This window comes from Narcine bancroftii, chromosome 5, assembly GCF_036971445.1.
Source record: "Narcine bancroftii isolate sNarBan1 chromosome 5, sNarBan1.hap1, whole genome shotgun sequence".
Taxonomy (NCBI): domain Eukaryota; kingdom Metazoa; phylum Chordata; class Chondrichthyes; order Torpediniformes; family Narcinidae; genus Narcine; species Narcine bancroftii.
The window spans coordinates 13,711,801-13,733,021 of record NC_091473.1 but is presented as its reverse complement, the minus strand read 5'-3'; the positions used below and the strand labels follow the sequence as shown (position 1 = coordinate 13,733,021).

General features: G+C 41.9%; 1 protein-coding gene across 20 annotated transcripts in view; it reads left to right on the top strand.

The window, feature by feature from the left end:
* The window catches only part of dock3 (dedicator of cytokinesis 3), a 939,092-nt gene that overhangs the window by 256,115 nt on the left and 661,756 nt on the right, over positions 1-21,221 (top strand). The gene's annotated exons all lie outside the window — the stretch shown is intronic.

Here is a 21,221-nt window from a genome sequence, read left to right as displayed (position 1 = left end):
AACGATTAATATAAAGGACTAATTTTCCTCCTGAAAAGACCAAACAATTGATTAACCTGAAACTTTTCACTTCTTTAACAAAGGATGCAAGATTGTTGCATTGTTTTTGAAAAAGAGTTCCAAAGTAGTTAATCTTCTGGGAGCAATAAATATTTACTATTTAAAAGGGAAAAATAAACAATTGCACAAGGTAAAAACTGATAATCAGGAAATGATGTTTCCCTTCTAACATGTTGAAATACTGTATGAAAGTTTCAGAAGTGATGAAAAAATATCAGCACTTGATTAATCAATTCACTTTATAATACCTAAAAAAACATTTTTGCATGTATTTAAAGATCTGCTGATTACTGGCTTGTTTTGGTCCATAACATGTTTTTATCTTTGAAGAGTTTCAAGCAGAACATTTAACATTGGTCAGTGCTGTTTTGAAAATGCTGTAACCACTGCTATGTACATATAGATTAGCAGAACAAAGGGTTAAGTCTGTCCTGAAGGGATAGCAGAGAAAAAAATCTTTCTGTCCAAAGTGATGAAGTGAGCAAGAAAGTGTAGTGAACGTGACAGAATTTTTTAGATTTCCCTATTGCAATCTGTTCACATTCGTTTTTTTTAAAAATAAATTCACGTTTGTATTTTCCCACGCAATGAAGTGCACTACCATTTTAATACTAAATATCATATCATTAATCTGAAATGCTTAATAAGTTTCACGTTGGTGCTGGTCTGTTGCTATTTAAATTTTAGCCATTGGTGACCTTTGCAGACGATGCCGCTTTAGTTGCCCATTCAGAGCCAGCTCTTCAGCCCTTGACGTCCTACTTTGCGGAAACTGCCAAAATGTTTGGCCTGGAAGTCAGCCTGAAGAAAACTGAGGTCCTCCATCAGCCAGCTCCCCACCATGACTACCAGCCCCCCCACATCTCCATCGGGCACACAAAACTCAAAACGGTCAACCAGTTTACCTATCTCGGCTGCACCATTTCATCAGATGCAAGGATTGACAATGAGATAGACAACAGACTCGCCAAGGCAAATAGCGCCTTTGGAAGACTACACAAAAGAGTCTGGAAAAACAACCAACTGAAAAACCTCACAAAGATAAGCGTATACAGAGCCGTTGTCATACCCACACTCCTGTTCGGCTCCGAATCATGGGTCGTCTACCGGCATCACCTACGGCTCCTAGAACGCTTCCACCAGCGTTGTCTCCGCTCCATCCTCAACATCCATTGGAGCGCTTTCATCCCTAACGTCGAAGTACTCGAGATGGCAGAGGTCGACAGCATCGAGTCCACGCTGCTGAAGATCCAGCTGCGCTGGGTGGGTCACGTCTCCAGAATGTAGGACCATCGCCTTCCCAAGATCGTGTTATATGGCGAGCTCTCCACTGGCCACCGTGACAGAGGTGCACCAAAGAAAAGGTACAAGGACTGCCTAAAGAAATCTCTTGGTGCCTGCCACATTGACCACCGCCAGTGGGCTGATAACACCTCAAACCGTGCATCTTGGCGCCTCACAGTTTGTCAGGCAGCAACCTCCTTTGAAGAAGACCGCAGAGCCCACCTCACTGACAAAAGGCAAAGGAGGAAAAACCCAACACCCAACCCCAACCAACCAATTTTCCCCTGCAGCCGCTGCAACCGTGTCTGCCTGTCCCGCATCGGACTTGTCAGCCACAAACGAGCCTGTAGCTGACGTGGACTTTTACCCCCTCCATAAATCTTCATCCGCGAAGCCAAGCCAAAGAAAAAAAAAGAATCATATCATTAATCTGAAATGCTTAATAAGTTTCACGTTGGTGCTGGTCTGTTGCTATTTAAATTTTAGCCATTGGTGACCTTTAAATACTGCATTGAATTTTTATTTCACTATTGATCATAATTGATTAGCATTTTCTAGTTTAATATGCCGTTTATCCAAATAACTTAGCTGGGTTAAATTCTGTAACTCCTGGAGAAAAATTTGATTTCAGTCTTTAAAAAAATATACTGCACAGACTTGGTGAGAGCTGCCAATCATTATTAACTTTGATTACTAAGCAAGGTCAGGGTCAATATGCCAGGCATATGCCCAAAGTTTCCTTCCCCATATGGCTTGTATTATCTCTCCAGCTTTTACTATTTTTTTCTTGTTTATTTTTCCATTTTTTTTAAGCTGCAGCTTTTTTCCAAATTAAAAACTCTGTCTCTGCTATACCGCTCTTGTTCCATGTTCCACCTCCAGCGGGTCACACTTCATTTGTTAGGATCACTTCTTACAGATGCTGCTGTGCCTTCTTGACTAATGATTTGGTGGTGTGGGTCCAAGAATGTTTCCCTTTGTATGTACACCAAGGAACTTTCTCCATGACAGAGCCATTGATGTGTGATAGAGGGTGGGAGAAGTGTGATTGGTGGTGTTAGCTTGTGGATTTGCATCAAGGCCAGAGTAGTTTAAATAACTAGAATTAAATATCTATAATTGTTCTTTTAATTATTGTATTTATAATTATATAATTATATCTCTTGGGTCCGAGGGTCCAGTCATCCCTTTTAATATGCTTCTCTGAATTTGTCTTCTCATAACACTCATGGGATCCATGTTTCAAAGAAGTTCAGTGGATCTCTTCCCTTGATTTCTTCTTTCATTCTGATTTTTATAAATATATAAAATGGAAGAGGGTGGCCAGAGTTAACATAGGACCCTTGGAGGATGAGAAAGGAAAACTGGTAGCAAAAAATGAGGAAATGGCTGAAGCATTTAACAAATATTTTGTGTCAGTCTTCACTGTGGAAGACATATCCAGCATGCCCAAGTGCAGAGTTAAGGATGCGAATGTTGGGGAGGGCCTTGATAAAATAGTTGTTACAAAGGAAGTAGTGATGGAGAAACTAATGGGACTAAAGCTAGACAAATCACCTGGTCCTGATGATATGCATCCAAGTGTTCTGAAGGAAATGGCAGAAGTTATAGTTGATGCATTGGTGGGCATATACCAAAATTCTTTGGATTCTGGGCAGGTCCCAGCAGACTGGAAGACAGCAAATGTCATGCCACTTTTTAAGAAGGGATGTAGGCAGAAGACTGGAAATGATCGGCCAATTAGCTTGACGTCTGTAGTTGGAAAAATGCTTGAAGCCGTCATTAAAGATGAAATAGTGAAACTTTTGGAACGTAAGGGTTCTATCAGGCAGACGCAGCATGGTTTTAGAAAAGGAAGATCTTGTTTGACAAACTTATTAGGATTCTTTGAGGATTATAATGGGTGCGGTGGATAGAGGGGAACAGGTTGATGTTGTATATTTGGATTTCAAGAAAGCGTTTGAAAAGGTGCCGCACAAGAGACTTATCAGTAAGTGACAGGAAAGTGGAGTCCAGGGAAGTATATTGGCCTGGATTGAAAACTGGTTGTCTGACAGGAGGGAGAGAGTCGGGATAAATGGGAGTTTTTCAGGTTGGCAGAGAGTGGTAAGTGGGGTGCCGCAGGGGTCAGTGTTAGGCCCACAACTGTTCATCATTTACATTGATGACTTGGAAGTGGGGACAAAATGTGGTGTAGCCAAGTTTGCAGATGACACCAAATTGAGTGGAAGAGCAAATTGTAATGAGGATGTGGAGAGTCTGCAGAGGGATATAGTTAAGCTGGATGAGTGGGCAAAGGTCTGGCAGATGGCGTACAATGTGAGGTTATCCACTTTGGCAAGAAATATAAAAGAGCTGAATATTATTTAAAGGGTGAAAAACTACAGTATACTGTAGTGCAGAGGGACTTGGGAGTGCTTGTGCATGAATCGCAAAAAGTTAGGTTGCAGGTGCAGCAGGTTATTAAGAAGGCAAATGGAATGTTGGCCTTCATCGCTAGAGGAATTGAATTCAGGATTAGGGAGGTAATGTTGCAACTGTATAAGGTACTGGTGAGACCGCACCTGGAGTACTGTGTCCAGTTCTGGTCTCCATATTTGAGGAAGGATATACTAGCTTTGGAGACAGTCCAGAGGAGGTTTACTAGGTAGATCCCTGGGATGTAGGGGTTGACTTATGATGAAAGATTAAATGGTCTAGGATTGTATTCGCTCGAGTTCAGAAGAATGAGAGGAGATCTTATAGAAACATATAGGATTATGAAGGGTATGGATAGGATAGATGTAGGAAGGTTTTTTGAGCTGGCCGGGGAAACTAAAACGAGAGGACACAGTCTCAAGATTCGGGGGAGTAGATTTAGGACAGAGATGAGGAAAAATAGTTTTTCCCAGAGAGTAGTGAATGTTTGGAATTCTCTAACCAGGGAAGTGGTTGAGGCTGCCTCATTAAACATATTTAAAATTCGGTTAGATAAATTTTTACATGATAGAGGAATTAGGGGATATGGGGAGAAGGCAGGTAGGTGGAGTTAGGTCATAAATTAGATCAGCCATGATCGTATTGAATGGCGGAGCAGGCTCGATGGGCCATTTTTGGCCTACTCCTGTTCCTACTTCCTATGTTCCTATAATAATTTGAGCATGTTTTGTCTGCTAAAATTGTCGATGTGGTCTATCTTGTCCAGCAGACCTTGTCTGTCCGACTCCCATTTCTTCGCATCCTTTTCCAAAGCTTTTAGCTTATCTTGTGTTTTTACCAAGTCTACTTCTGCTTGATTTATTCTTTCCATTAAGTCTTCAACAATTTCTTTAATTTCAGTCATTACATTTTCAACACCAACAAATTGATTGCTCAAGTTTTCCATTATTTCCAGGATGATATTTAGTTTTCCCCAGTTTTGCCAGGGTCCGCCAGTCTGCTCCCCTTTGGGCTTTTACTCAATTTTCCTGGTTGAATAGAAACATCCAAATTTTTGTTCTTGGCTGCCTTGGTTTCTTAGTACTTATTTTGTCAATTTTTTGTGAAAAATTTCTTAATTTTAAAATTTTAACTGATTTCTTGATACTCTTCTTGGAGAGCTCAATCAAAACACGTCTCTCGAAGTCCTTCGCAAGGCCATGCCCCCAATCCTCCCCACTGTTGAGAACATCGACAGGGAATGCTGACACCAGAGAGCAGCAGTTGTCATAAGGATCCATACCATCCAGCACACACTCTGTTCTCACTGCTGTCATCAGAAAAGAGGTATAGGTGCCACAAGACTTTCACCACTAGTTCAGGAACAGCTGCTGCCCCTCCCCCATCAGACTCCTCTACAACAAATTCAATAAATTAAGGACTCTTACTTGTGGACTTAAAAGAATTTTTAAATTCTCTCTGTATTGCATGGTCAGTTTGTTTACATTTGTTACCTGTTTAAAGTTCTTTATTTACATATATATGCTGTGTACAGTTCTTGCACTACCAATAATAAGTGGTAATTCTGCCTCACCTGCAGGAAAAAGAATTTCAGGGTTGTATGTCATGTCATGTATGAACTCTGACAATTAAGCTGAAATCTGAAATATTCAGTCCTGAATTTGTGCCCTCTTGTCCTAGGCTTCTTTACCATGGGAAGCAACTTTGCCACATCTACTCTGGCCAAGCCTTTCAACATTTGAAATGCTTCTATGAGGCCCCCCTCATTCTTCCGAACTCCAAGGAATACAGTCCAAGAGCCATCAAACATTTCTCATATGCAAATCCCTTCATTTCAGGAATCATTCTTGTAAATCTTCTCTGAACCCTTCCTAATGCCAGCAAAATTTCTTAAATAAGGAGCCCAAAACTGTATCCTATACTCCAAGTAAGGCCTCATTGGTGTCTTATAAAGGCACTTGTGTCTTCAATATCCCTGCTCTTGTATCTTATTTCTCTAGATATGAATGCCAACCTGCATTCCCCTTTTTCACCACCAACTTAATCTGGAGGTAAACGCTCAGGGTATCGTGCATGAGGTCTCCCAAGTCCTTTACCCTTCTGAAATTTTGAATTTTCTTACAATATTCTACCTAAGTACACGACCATACACTTCCAACTCTGTGCATTGCCACTTCTTTGCATTTTCTCCTAATCTAAGACTTTCTTCCGCCTCTTTATTTCCCCCTCACTACCTGTCCCTTCACAAGTCTTTGCATCATCTTCTCTGGTTATACTATCTTTCTCATGACTTTTGACTTCATGCATTCTTTTTAGTTAATGTTTTTGCTGATATTTTTGCACTGAAACATTTTTTTCATGGACCGACTGGTTCTGCAAGCACCAACAATGTGTCATCCTTGTTTAAAGAGGCTAAGCGACATCAGTTTAAATTCAATTACTTTCACTGATTTGTTTCTTAATTGACAATTGGCCCCAGTAGGGCAGTTACATTAGTCACATTTCATTCACTTTTGATACTTGTCTTCCCTTTTTCAATATGAACCAAGTATGATTACATCTACATATTCCATAATCCTATTGCACTGCATGCTTTCAGTCCAATCATGTGTGTCAATTTGGACATCCTAAATGAAGGTAAGTGCTACGCTTGCATCTTTTTTCAAATTTAAATGTTAATTCAATATCCATAAAGCATATGTGCCATATAACAGAATCTAGAATAAAAAAGATAAATTGCACTAAAATGGTCAGCAGACATTATTTTTCAATTCAGGTTCAAAACATAATGCAAATAACATAAGTTATTTATTCCTAGAATGTAAAATAATTTTGCATGCAGCCTGAATATGATATCAGGTGCCTAAGCAATCAAATCAAAGTAACAAGCAAGAGAAATCTTGAATTAACACAGCTTCTATCTTCAAGGGCCTTCAGCACCCATTTTCACACTGCTGCCATCAGGGAGGAGGTACAGGAGCCTGATGATAAAAGCAATATTATGAACAACAGCTTCTTTCCCTCCACCATCATTCTGAACAGACAATGAACCTACTTCACTTTTTCTCTTTTTTGCTCTAGTTTTTTAAAATCTGGTATTTACAGAATTGTAGTTTATAATAATTTTGTACCTTATTCTCCTCAATACTGCTGCCACAAAACAATAAATTTCATAACACATGTTCATGACAATAAACCTGATTAATTCTGATGTAAAAGAACTGGACAAATTTGGGAATTGCAGCTTATGTGGCTGGAACAGCAAATGATTTTCAATGACAAAGTCTGGCATTAAAACAGAGGTGCAAGATGATACTAAGATCATAAGGAATCAGGACATTAATACTTGTATGAGAGATATAATTAGAGAATTATAAATAGATTTTAAAAATCTGAAAATTGTAAATGAAAGGAGAGAGAGAGATCAATAAGCTGTTTCATAGCTTTAATTTTTAGATCCCGAAATTGAATGCAGCTGGTGCTAGAAAATATTAGATTGAAGGCTTTTCATTTTAAGCTTAAATTAGTTTGATTAATTAAAACTAATTGAGAAGGTTTGATTATTAGGAACTCTTTTAGAACATAGAATGTAGAACATTATAGCACAGCACATGATGTTTTACCAAACTAAGTAAATCTACTCGACAGCAATCTAATCCTTCTCTACCTCACACCCATAACCCTCTATTTTTCTTGCATCCATGTGCCTACCCAAGAGACTTTTGAATGTCTCTTTTGTATCACCCATCACCATTTCATACAGCAATGCATTCCAGGTACCCACCACTCTTTTTTAATTTAAAAAAAAATATTTTTCACACTATGAACCATATTAATCAAAATACACACAAACATTTCTCTCTTGAATATACACAGTGGCATTTTCTCCCCTTTTTTACCCTCTCCCTTCCCTCCCTCCTTCTCTTTCCCCCCCACCAAACCCATTAAACGTTCAACATATACAATACAATAAACCCATTAAACAATGTCATCACACTATGAAAATAAACAAGAAAATTGTGTCATCTACTTTTACACACTGGATCAGGTCATTTTGTCTTCTTCTCATTCTATCATTTTAGGGGGTGGAGGTCTGCGATAGGCCCTCACTGTTGTGTTCCATGTACGGTTCCCAAATGTGTTCAAATAACATGACTTTATTTTTTAAATTATATGTTATTTTTTCCAATGGAATACATTTATTCATTTCCATGTACCATTGCTGTACTCTCAGGCTCTCTTCTGATTTTCAAGTTGACATTATACATTTTTTTTGCTACAGCTAAGGCTATCATAATAAATCTATTTTGTGCTTCATCCAGTTTGAGGCCTCATTCTTTACTTCTTATATTACTTAGGAGAAAGATCTCTGGATTTTTTGGTATGTTGCTTTTTGTGATTTTATTTAATACCTGATTTAGATCTTCCCAAAACTTTTTCACTTTCTCACATGCCCAGATTGGATGTACTGTTGTTCCCGTTCCCTTCTTACAGTGAAAACATCTATCTGATAATGATGGATCCCATTTATTTAACTTTTGAGGCGTAATATATAGCCTGTGTAACTAATTATATTGAATCATGCGTAACCTCGTATTTATTATATTTTTCATAGTTCCAGAGCATAATTTTTCCCATATTTCATTTTTATCTTTGTTTAAATCTTTTTACCACTTTTGTTTGGGTTTAAAGCTTATTTCATCATTTTCTTTCTCTTGCAGCTTGATGTACATGCTTCTTATAAATCTTTTTATTATCGTTGTTTCCGTAATCACATATTCAAAGCTGCTTCCCAATTTGTCCTTTAAGTAGGTTTTCATTTGGTGGTATGCAAACATTGTAACATGAGTTATTCCATATTTGTACTTCATTTGTTCAAGTGATAATAAATTATTCCCCAAAAAACAATTTTCTATTCTTTTAATTCCTTTTCTCTCCCATTCTCTAAAGGAAAAGTTATCTATTGTGAAAGGGATTAGTTGATTTTTTGTCAATAATAACTTTAGTAATTGGTAATTTGTTTTTTTCCTTTCTACGTGAATCTTCTTCCATATGTTGAGTAAATGGTGCAGTACTGGTGGACTATATTGCATCAGTTTTTCATCCCACTTATAAAGTATATGTTCTGGTAACTTCTCTTTTTTATCTAGCTCTATCTTGGTCTAATCTGGTTTTTCCCTTGTTTGATAAAAATCTGATAGCTACCTTAATTGTGAAGAAACACAAAACTTGCCAGATTCATGTAAAACAGCAATAATTACAGTAATACCAAAGACAGGGAAAGATCCACTAACACCTGTATCATATAAACCAATATCTCTTCTTAATTCAGATTATAAGATAATAACTAATCTATTAGCAAACAGATTGGCCGACTGTGTACCAAAAATAGTAAAACTAGATCAAACTGGATTTATTAAGAAAAGACAAACACTGGACAATGTCTGTAAGTTTATTAACAAGGAAATAATATACTAACAGTGGCTGTTGCTTTAGACGCAGAGAAAGCCTTTGACAGGGTAGAATGGAATTATTTATTCAAAGTATTACAGAGGTTAAACCTACCAGAAAAATATATTAATTGGATTAAAGCATTATATAAGGGACCATTGGCGAAGGTGACAGTAAATGAATATATATATATCGAACCAATTTAAATTAAGTAGGTCAACTAGGCAGGGATGTCCACTATCTCCCTCACTGTTCGCTTTAGCAATAGAACCATTGGCAGAACTGATAAGAACAGAAGATAAAATAAAAGGGATAAAAATAAAGGAGAAGGAATATAAAATCAGTTTATTTGCAGATGACATCATAGTATACTTAACAGAACCAGAAATATCAATAAAAGAACTACATAAGAAATTGAAGGAATATGGAGAAATATCGGGGTGCAAGATCAACGCAAATAAAAGTGAAGCGATGCCAATGAATAATGTGGATTACACTGAGTTTAAAAAAGAATCACCATTTAAATGGCAAACATAAGCAATCCGGTACAGATAATAATTTAGGCCACCTATACAAATTAAATAATCAGCCATTAATGAAGAAATTGCAGGATGACATAGAACATTGGAAAGAATTGCCACTAACACTGATAGGGAGGGTAAATTGCATTAAAATGAATATCTTCCCAAGGATACAATACCTATTTCAATCGTTACCAATTCCCTTAACAGAGAAATTCTTCAATGAACTAAAGAGAATAATAAGGAAATTCTTATGGAAAGGGGGGAAACTGAGGATAGCGCTAGATAAATTAACAGAATGGTACAAACAAGTTGGTTTGCAGGTACCCACCACTCTTTAAATAAAAACCTTGTCTTTGACATCTTCTCTAAACTTACTTCCATTCATCTTAAACAGGTTTTCTTTATATTTGCCATTATCACTCCAGGGAAAAAGTGCTGGCTGTCCATCCTATCTATTCCCCTCATAACCTTATATACTCCTATTGTCACCTTTCATCATTCATTGCTCCAAAGTGAAAACCCTTAGCTTTGTCAATCTTGTTTCATGTGACATGTTCTCCAATCTTGACAACATTCTCCTAAATCTCCTCTGCACTCACTCTGAAACATCTACATCCTTCCTGTAATGAGAGAACCAGAACTGAACATATTACTCCATCATGGTCTAACCAGAGTTTTATAGAGCTGCAACATTACCTCTCACAGCTCTTGAACTCAATCCCCCAGCCACTGATGGCCAGCACTTTCTTGGCACTTGTTCTCTATTTATGAAACCTAGCATCCATATTGTTTTTGAACTACTTTCTCAACCTGCCCTGCTACTTCTAATTAACCATCCACATACATTTGCAGATGATTCTGTAGCTGTGACCCTCGTATAATATGGTCCTTCAGTTTATATGCCTTTCTTGTTTTTCCCACCAAATTATAAAACATCACATTTTATGATGTTTCATTTCATCAGCAGTCTTCCCTTTTCATCAGCCTGCCCATGTACTCTTCTCAGAGCATGATGGGTATATGAAGCAAACTGCCATAAGAAGTAGTAGAGGTGGGGACAATTAAGACATTTTAAAGTCAATTGGACAGATATATGAGTATGAATGGTTTAGAGGATATTTGGCTGAGTGCAGGTAAATTGGTCTATTTCAGTCTGACAACTTGGTTAGCATGGACAAGTTGGACCAAAGGGCCTCCTTTCAAGCTGAATAGTTCCATGCTCTCTATTCCTCACTCTACTTTGAAGTTTCGTCATGACTGCAAATTTGAAAATTGTGCTCCATTCAAACAAATCTGAGAAAGATAATGACCCATCATTATGCAGAGAGTAATAAACACAGCTCAAGCCATCATGAAAACCAACCTCACCAAATGAGTCCGTATCTGAATCTCGCTGCTTCAGGAGAGTGGCTAAAATATAATAGGTGGAGAAATGCGACTCTCGGAAATACTCTGAGAACTGGTGTAGACTTAACAGGCTAAATGGCCTCCTTGATGTAGGAGGGAGCTGTGGCACAGAAGAAAACAGGCAGTCACTGGGAGAGCATACAAATTCCATAAAGATGGTTTCTGCAGATGTGTCCCTTTGGGATCAGGTTTGGTTAAAGGTGGCATCCCTTAAAAAAAAGCGATGCTGAAATGGCAACTCTGCCGCTGTTGCTGACCTGGGAGAGCAGGGAGCATGGACAATGTGCTGCTCCACAGCATCCTACTGCCATTCGTGATGTCACTGGTTTTGCAGAGGCTTTAAACTGTCAGTTAAAGGAACCAGTGGTGGTTTTTTTTAAATTCTGCAACCACAAGGTCTATGCTCAAGATGGCAGCTCCTGTGTGCTGGTCAAGGTACCATGTAATTGCAGACATTGGGGTCCAACTGCCACTTTTCTGCCCAACTCTGCATCCTGTCTATATCCTGTTTTAATATATGACAACTTTCAACATTATCTACAACACTTTCATCTTTGTATCATTTGCAAACTTAGTAATTCATCCATCTACTTCTTTGACATTTATAAAAATCACAAAGAGCAAGGGTCCGAGAACAGATCCCTATGGAACTCTACTGACCTCCAGGCAAAATACTTTTCATCCACTATCACTGTCTGCTTTCTACAGGCAAGCCATTTCTAAGTCCACACAACCAAAGTTCTATGGATCCCATGCCTCATGACTTTCTGAACGAGTCTCCCATGGGGTACCTTGTCCAAGGCCTGACTAAAATCCATATAACCCACATCTACCATCTTACCTTCATCAATTTCTTTTGTTACCCTCTTCAAAAGACTTAATTTGCCTCTGAGGCACAACCTTCCCCCACCCCCCCCAAACAAAGCCATGCTGACTATCCCTGAGAAGACTATACTTCTCTAAATGCTCAAAAATTCTGTCTTAAGAATCCTCTCCAATAGTTTTTCCACCATTGATGTAAGACTCACTTGTCTATAATTTCCAAGATTCTTTTTATTACCTTTTTAAACATGGGGAGTACTTTTGCCATTCTCCAATCCTCCTGCACCTCCCCTGTGGCCAAATAGGACACAATGATCATTGCCAATGTCTCAGCAATCTCTTCCCTCCCTTCCCAGAGCCACCTGGAGTATATCTTGTCCGATCCAGGGGTCTTCTTACCTTCACTCTCATCATCCTTCTGCTCTTCATGTATGCATAGAATGCCTTAAGGTTTTCTTTAGTCCTACTGGCCAAGGCCTTCTCTTGCCCCCTTCCTGCTCTTCTAAGTCCTTTCTTAAGTTCCTTTCTGGCTACGAGATAATTCTCAGAAGTGCTTCCTGTTTTTTTGTTTCATAAACCTCATGTATTCCTTTTTCCTCTTGACTCATCTGTGAATTTTGATTCTGAGTATCTGTTTCTTAATTATGTGGAGCTACAGCAAGTTTCACTGTATAACAGATGATTCCAGGAGCAACAGGAGCTCAATAAGCCACACTGACTGTAACTATGGACATTGGATGAAATTATATAAAATAAGTGAAAGCGCAAAATGAAATAAAAATTTAACTTAAACAAGATGAAGGGCTCAGGTTAGAAACATTGGTTATCTTTTACTTCCTCTGAATGCTTCATGACCTTCTGAGTTTCTCCAGCATGTTTGTGTATTGCAAATGTGACATTGAAATATGACTTATTTTAAAGTATTCTAGCCTTCATACTGCATTATTTCATTCTGAAATAAAATCTAAAGACAATATTCCATGCTATTCAGAATTTTAATTTTAAAGCTAGTCCAATTCCTCAGAAACTTACTCCTGGGCACGTAATTCCTTGGCCACCAACTCTAATGCTGGTTCATACGAACTCTGGGTACCCTTGCTTCTTCACTTTCTTGACCAGAAGGTTGTGATTCCTATAATGAAATCAGCAAACACACTCTCTGAAATGTTGACACTCCCTCAAAGCTAATCTAACAATATACTGAGTAGACTTTCTACTGCATAACGAACTCAGAATTCTAAGCACTATTTTAGGATGGAAGAATTTCCCCCCCTCCCTAAAAATGTCTGAAGAAATATGGTTTTCAACAGTTTTTCCAAACTTTATCTAGAACCAGAAAGCTGTATTTAAAACCTGAATTTACATTGAAGACATAAAAGTTTGCAAATACTGGAATGGGGTTTAAAAAAAAACAAACTACTGGAGGAACTCAGTTGGTCAATCAGCATATGTAGGAAAGGAACTGTCAATGTTTAGGATTGAGACCATGCATCAGCACTGAGAGGGGAAATATAAAAGTTATAACAAGCAGACAGGTCAGTAGGTTATAGGTGGCGTGAAAATAGATGAAACTTGTTGGGCAGATAAAGGGATAGTTAAAAGATAAGAGGCAGGTGAGTGAAAGGTCCAAGCAGACGGAGGAAAAAGGCAGATAGAATCAAATGGAGCAAGAAGGTAGAGTGAAATTAGTAGAGAAATAGGCTACCACTGCTGGAATCTTATATACTAGAACTGTGATGGGGAGATGGTCAAATAAAACCAGGTTGGGGTGGGGATATATGTGAATGGATAGAGGGGGTGGTAATAGGTGATGGTGGGAGCAGGGCTTGAAGAGGGGTATGTGAAAGAAGAAAAAGACTGGAGGTAGATTGGAAGGAGGGATGGAGCATGAGAGAGAAGGAGGGGTGACTTACAGAAGACGAGGATAACTGATATTGGACAATAGAAATAAGGAAATTGAGATCGGTGATAGAGTTCTCTCATTTTTAACTCTACCAGCCTCCATATCCAGTAAGTAGATCATCCTACATCATTTTTGCCAGCTGCAATAGAATCCCAACTCTAATCTCAGCTTTTCCTCCCTGCTAATACAACCATCCACAGGGCTCACTCTCCCTATGATTTCCGAGGCCGCTTGTTCCTCCACACCCATCCCTCCCAAACCTCTGGTGCTTTCTTCTGCAATGACAAGAGGTGCAATACTTGATCCTCCACCATCTGCCTGACAACCATCAGGGACCTAAACAGCATTTCCAAATGAGGCAACAATTCAAATATTCCTTGACAAATTTTGTCCATGGCTTTCTGTGCCCTTGATGTGTCATTGCAGAAAGGTCAGACTGGGCAGCAATTTGCAAAGCACCTGTTCTCTGTCTACAGTGGCCTTCCAAAGCTCCCAGTTGCTTGTCATTTCCACTTCTCTTCCCATTTGCACGTGGATCTATTCTACTTAGGTCGCCTCTTTTTCCAAGATGAGGCCTAATATAAACTAGAGGAACAATGTCTCACATTCCTTCTGGGTGGTCTACAACCCAATGTTATGAAAGTTGAGCTTTCTAATTTCATGTAGCTCTTACCTCCTGTGTTCTTCTGTTGCTTGTCCCTTTTACCCACACATTCACCTACTGAATCCCTTGCCCACTTGCTTCTCTCTCTCGACAGTTTCCATAATCAGTTTCTTATTAGATTCCTGATGCCGTTTATGTTTCTACTTATCTTCTTGTGAATTCAAACTCAAAATGTTCAATATTCAAAATGTGTGAAAGTGAACCTGGGGCAGGAATTTTGTCAGCAATTCAGTTTTATTAATTTACACAAGAGTATTCAATTTGCAGCAGAATACAGGTGCCAAATGTGTCGCAGTGTAAAAATCAGTGCCACCTATGCCTTCGTTTTTCATTCATCTCTTGGCTTCAATGTAACTTTTCAGATCTTTTTTTACCTTGCATTTGACCCAATTTCTGTCACCCTTTCCTTACAATTTTGATTTATGGCCTGTATATTCTAAGCAGCAATAAATATAGGGGAGAGGTGGAGCAAATGAATGAAATTGGTGGAGCAGAGAGGTAAAAGATTAATAACTGGAAGCAATAAAAGGAAGTGTCAAGAAAAGATGCATCCCACACAGCAAAGGAGTCGACAGAGAAGTGGACTTTAGAGAAGGCAGGTTCAGTCTTCCCTTATCCTCAGCAGCAATTACTGGCAATGTTTCATTGCCAAATTAAATTATGTTAATTTTAATGGTCCAGCACTGTCCAAAATAAGGCCCTAGGACATCTTTTGTATATTTTTGCTTCTTTTGCATGTACCTGTGAAATCGAGGGGTTGGGGAAGGGGGTTGCGGAATAGGAATGGAGTTGGGTGGGTAAATGCAGCCTTCTTTAGAATTGCTAATGTCATTCACTGGAAACTGCTGAGGGTAATAAGCGAGAAAAGTGCAAACTGTTTTCCTTAGCTGCAATCCCCTTAGGGTACAGTAGCTGAATATAGAGATGAAACAGCCTGATTTTTTTTTTAAACAAGAAAGTCTGCAAAGGACTTTAATGGACTGAAATGCTGGAGAAACTAAGCAGATCATGCAGCGTTTATAGGTAGCAAAGATATATGACCAATATTTTTGGTTTGAACCCTTCATCAAAAAGTAGACAGGCACCTGAATAAAAAGCTGGGGGGAAGAGGAATGAAAGGGCAAGAGGAGGAGGATAGATCAACTTTTAAGATGTCATATAAGGATATGTGTGGGAGGGCAGAAGAGAAAAAAAATGCTGAGAAGTGATGGAGGAAAGGTATAGTTCTCTGAATGGAGAGGGAAGGGCATGGGAATCTGGAAGAAAGGAAATGGAGGGATAGGGAAACAGAGTGACGGCGAGGGGCCTAATGGAAATCGGAGATGTGTAAATGCCATTTAGTTGGAGCGTCCCATCTCCAATTTGCAGGTGACCTTGATTTGGCAGTGCACGAGGCCATAGACAGACATGTTGAATTGGGCTTGGGGCAAGGAATTGAAATGATTGGCCACTGGGAGGTCCCCGCTATTGCAGCAGACAGAGCGAAGGTGCTCAACAAAATAATCTCCCATTCTGCATTCAGTCTTTACAATATGGAGGAGGGCAAAACAGGAGCAATGGATGCAATAGATTTCCTTCTCTGCTTGTTTCTGTGGATTTTTCCTTATTTATGATCATTTCTACAAGCACTGGCATGAGGCATTTATTGGCATCTCATCCAAGAGGCCAAGAGATTATTCCAATGGCTAGCCTGATGCTTTTCAACATTGCGAACGGTCTTTGAGAGATAAAAACATCAAAAGAAGTTTAAGATGTAAAATTCTATGGAACAGAAACAGAGATAAGCAAACAGAGATGTCCAAATAGTGGCATGATTTTAGACTAGTAGTTTATGTGCAATGTTCCACACAGTCTGAAGCAACATCATCTGCTGGATAAATTCAGCTCGTTTTGCAGCATCAATGGGAGGAATAATAATAATATTGTCATATACATTGAACAATATACAAATGCAAAAAATCTTATTTGCTGCAGCTGAACAGTTCAAGTTGAAATTTATCATCCAATTGCACAAGAACAACCTGACAAATAGGGTTCTCTGGTCCTCGGTGCGAAACATGCAAAAACTTAACCTGACATAACATTCATACAGACGAGATTATATATGCAGGACAAATATACATGTGTACAAATAAAGAAATATTGTTTAATAAGTTTTAGAGTTTCGGATGGTTAATGTGAGCAGTTCGTTTAGTTGTTTAACATTCTAACTCCCCATGGACAGAAGCTGTTTCTCAGCTTGGTGGTACTAGCTTTGATACTCCTGTATCTTTTTGCTGCCAGGAGGAGGTGAAAGATGCTGTGTGCATGGCAATGGGGGTCTTCAATGATTTTGCACGTCCTCTTCAGACAACGATCCCGGTAGATCACGTTGATGTGGAGGAGGGAGATACTAGTGAGGCTTGCTGCCACTCTTACGGTCCTGTGGATTGACCTCTGATCCTATTCTCTACATCAACCTTACAACACTGTGATGCATTCAGCTAGGATGCTCTTGAAGGGGCTCCTGTAGAAAGTTGACGAATGGTGTCCATTTGCCTTTCCCGCTTCGGTCTTCTCAGGAAGTGCAGTCGCTGTTGCGCCTTCCTGACAAGTAAGGAGTGAGGAACAGCTATTTATTTTTAAAGAGCTACAAAAACAATTATAATAATATACATAATTGAATTAAAAATGTACAATAAATACAAAAATGAAATGATAAATATTCACAGTTATCCTGGTGCAAAAATTGTGACTTTGCCATAGTGCAGACAATCCTTTTGTGGTATCATAGCAGTTCATAATTAGTGTAACAAGAGACCGAAAGCTATTGGAAACAAACTGTTCTTGAATATGGTGGTGCTGGCCTTCAAGCTTTTGTACTTTTTGTTGCAATGAGAGAAAATTGTGACCAGGGTGATGGGGGTCTTTTATGAAGTTGGCTATGAAGGTTTTTGTTGTTTTCCCTTTTGAAGTAAGAATAGAAGGCTTTGAGCTCACCTGGAAGAGATGCAGAACTTTAATGATACTGCATTGTTTCACCTAATAAGATGGTGATGTAGAGTCCTTTGTTTTGTTCTCTACACTTTTCTTGGAGCTGTCTGAGGGCAAAGACCATGTCAGTGGTTCCTCTGTTAGCGCGAAAGCCGCACTGTGATTCTGGGAGAATATTCTCAGCGACACTAGGTATTATTCTATTTAGTAGAATCCTAGCGAAGATTTTGCCTGCAATGGAGAGCAACGTGATTCCCCTGTAGTTTGAGCAGTCTGATTTCTCGCCTTTGTTTTTGTACAGGGTGATGATGGTGGCATCACGAAGATCCTGAGGCAGTTTACCTTGGTCCCAACAAAGCTTGAAAAACTCATGCAGTTTGGCATGCAGAGTTTTGCCGCCAGCCTTCCAGACTTCTGGGGGGATTCCATCCATACCTGCTGCTTTGCCACTTTTCAGTTGTTCGATTGCCTTATATGTCTCATCCAGGGTGGGAACCTCATCCAGCTCTAGCCTTAGGGGCTGTTGAGGGAGCTGGAGCAGGGCGGAATCTTGGACTGAGCGGTTGGTACTGAAAAGAGATTGGAAGTGTTCTGACCATCGGTTGAGGATGGAGATCTTGTCGCTGAGGAGGACTTTGCCGTCTGAGCTGCGCAGCGGGCTTTGGACTTGGGGTGAGGGGCCGTACACAGCCTTTAGAGCCTCGTAGAAACCCCTGAAGTCGCCAATGTCCGCGCTGAGCTGTGTTCGTTTGGCGAGGCTAGTCCACCACTCATTTTGGATCTCCCGGAGTTTGCGCTGAAGATGGCTGCATGCGCGACGGAAGGCTTGTTTCTTCTCTGGACAGGACGGCTTTGTAAGGTGAGCCTGGTGGGCAGCTCGCTTCTTTGCCAGCAGCTCCTGGATTTCCTGGCTGTTTTCGTCAAACCAGTCCTTGTTTTTCCTGGAGGAGAAGCCCAGTACCTCTTCAGTGGATTGCAGTATGGTAGTCTTCAACTAATCCCAGAAGGTTTCAGGGGACGGGTCCGTGAGGCGGGTTGCAACGTCGAGCTTTGCTTTGAGGTTTGCCTGGAAGTTTCCTCTCGCTTCGTCTGACTGCAGTTTTCCAACATTGAACCTCTTTCTGGGGGCTTTATTGTTCCTGGGCTTTGGCTTGAAGTGAAGGTTGAGCTTGCAGCGAACCAGCCGGTGGTCAGTGTGGCATTCCGCGCTAGGCATGACCCTGGTGTGGAGCACATCTTGTTTGTCACTTTCTCGCACCAGGATGTAGTCCAGGAGGTGCCAGTGTTTGGATCGGGGATGCACCAGAACTGGTCTTGGTCTCTTTAGAAGTGTTTGGTGAGCTCTCTCTGTTTATAGTTTTTCTCCAAATTTGTTTTCTCCCAATCCTTGTGGGATCCATTTTTGAAATGGGTTTTTTCCCTCGATTCCTTCCGCTAGTCCAATAATTCGGACATTATTTCATTGACTAAAGTTCTCCAAGGGGGAGCAAGGGGGAGGCGGCGGCCCCAGTCCGGGCACAGGGAGAGCAGCGGCGGCCCCGGCCCCGGTCCGGGCGAAGGGTAGACGGCGGCGGCCCCGATACGGGCAGGAGCAAGGGGGAGGCGGCGGCCCCAGTCCGGGCACAGGGAGAGCAGCGGCGGCCCCGGCCCCGGTCCGGGCGAAGGGTAGACGGCGGCGGCCCCGATACGGGCAGGAGCAAGGGGGAGGCGGCGGCCCCAGTCCGGGCACAGGGAGAGCAGCGGCGGCCCCGGCCCCGGCCCCGGTCCGGGCGAAGGGTTAGACGGCGGCGGCCCCGATACGGGCAGGAGCAAGGGGGAGGCGGCGGCCCCAGTCCGGGCACAGGGAGAGCAGCGGCGGCCCCGGCCCCGGTCCGGGCGAAGGGTAGACGGCGGCGGCCCCGATACGGGCAGGAGCAAGGGGGAGGCGGCGGCCCCAGTCCGGGCACAGGGAGAGCAGCGGCGGCCCCGGCCCCGGTCCGGGCGAAGGGTAGACGGCGGCGGCCCCGATACGGGCAGGAGCAAGGGGGAGGCAGCGGCCCCGGCCTCGGTCGAGTGAGGCAGACGGAGGCCCCGGTCCGGACAGGGAGTGGGAGGCGGCGGCCCCAGTCCGAGCACAGGGAGAGCAGCAGCGGCCCCGGCCCCGGTCCGGGCGAAGGGTAGACGGCGGCGGCCCCGATACGGGCAGGAGCAAGGGGGAGACGGCGGCCCCGGCCTCGGTCGAGTGAGGCAGACGGAGGCCCCGGTCCGGGCAGTATGGACCGACCTAGGAGGGGAGGCAGGCCCCTCCAGCCCGGGTAAGAAACCTGCATAGGAGAAGGCCACTCCGATATAAAACCTACGACCCAAGGACCTCGCTGCCACGTCCCAGCTTGCTTGGCCACGGCACACGAACCATGGGTGTAAAGGGTGGGGCCAGTACTGCGCGCACTGCACTCCACCTAAAAGCTCCTTTGCGCAGGCCCGAGGACAGGTCCACGTCCTCCCCCTCAACGTCCTCCCCCTCCACGTCCTCCCCCTCCACGTCCTCCCCCTCCACGTCCTCCCCCTCAAAAGATGCTCACAAACTCAAGCTAGCATGCTGGAACATCAGAACCATGCTAGATAAGACTGACAGCCATCGACCTGAACGTCGGTCTGCCCTCATTGCACATGAACTCCTCAGACTTGACATCGACATAGCCGCTCTCAGTGAAGTCCGCCTGGCAGATGTAGGCAGCTTCCAAGAACGCGGCGCGGGCTACACACTCTACTGGTCTGGCAAGCCTTCGGATGAACGACGCCTATCTGGTGTAGGCTTCATGGTCAAGAGCTTCATTGCCTCCAAACTCGAAAACCTTCCGACAGGCCTCTCGGACCGAATCATGTCCATGCGACTCCCACTTCAAAACAAGCGTCACATCACCCTCATCAGTGTCTATGCTCCAACCCTCCAGGCGGAACCAGCAGAAAAGAACAAGTTCTACACCGACCTGCGCAACCTCATCCAACGTACCCCTACAGCCGACAAGGTTGTCATCCTGGGCGACTTCAACGCTCGTGTCGGCAAAGACTCAGAAACCTGGCCAGGAATCCTGGGCAAGCATGGCGTCGGCAAGTGCAACGACAATGGGCGCCTCCTGTTGGAGCTCTGCGCAGAACAGCGGCTTGTCATTACAAACACCCTTTTTCAGCAGAGGGACAGCCTTAAGACCACCTGGATGTAATAAGATGTAACGGCTTGCCAGCCCTACCACAGCTGTTGAACATCTGTCTGAGATTCCATCTTGTTCTGGAATTGTCGCTTTGCATTGATAATAGCCTTATGGAGGTTCATACCTTGACGAAGGACTCAGGATATGGATATGTATCCTTACTTTTCCTACATAAAGAACATTGTGTGATTTTCTGAGTTTCTCCAGTATTTTTGTATGAACTACAATCACAGCGTCTGCACATTTTCTTGTTTAACTCTTATGGAGGTTGTACCTGATCTTTCTGAATACAGTATTTATGAATCTCCTAACCTAAGCATCACAGATATGGTCTTCAGCAGTTTACAGATCTGTTGTTTCATTCTCAGCATATTATTAGGATATACCTGGTTAGTCTTTGTACATTCACCCATGCATTTCTAACTATTGTGGCATATTCATTTAGATCTGCCAATTCTTTCAATGTTGCCTAATTCATCAAGTCCAAACAGTCATGAAGCTGCTCATCTGCTTCTCCAGACCTG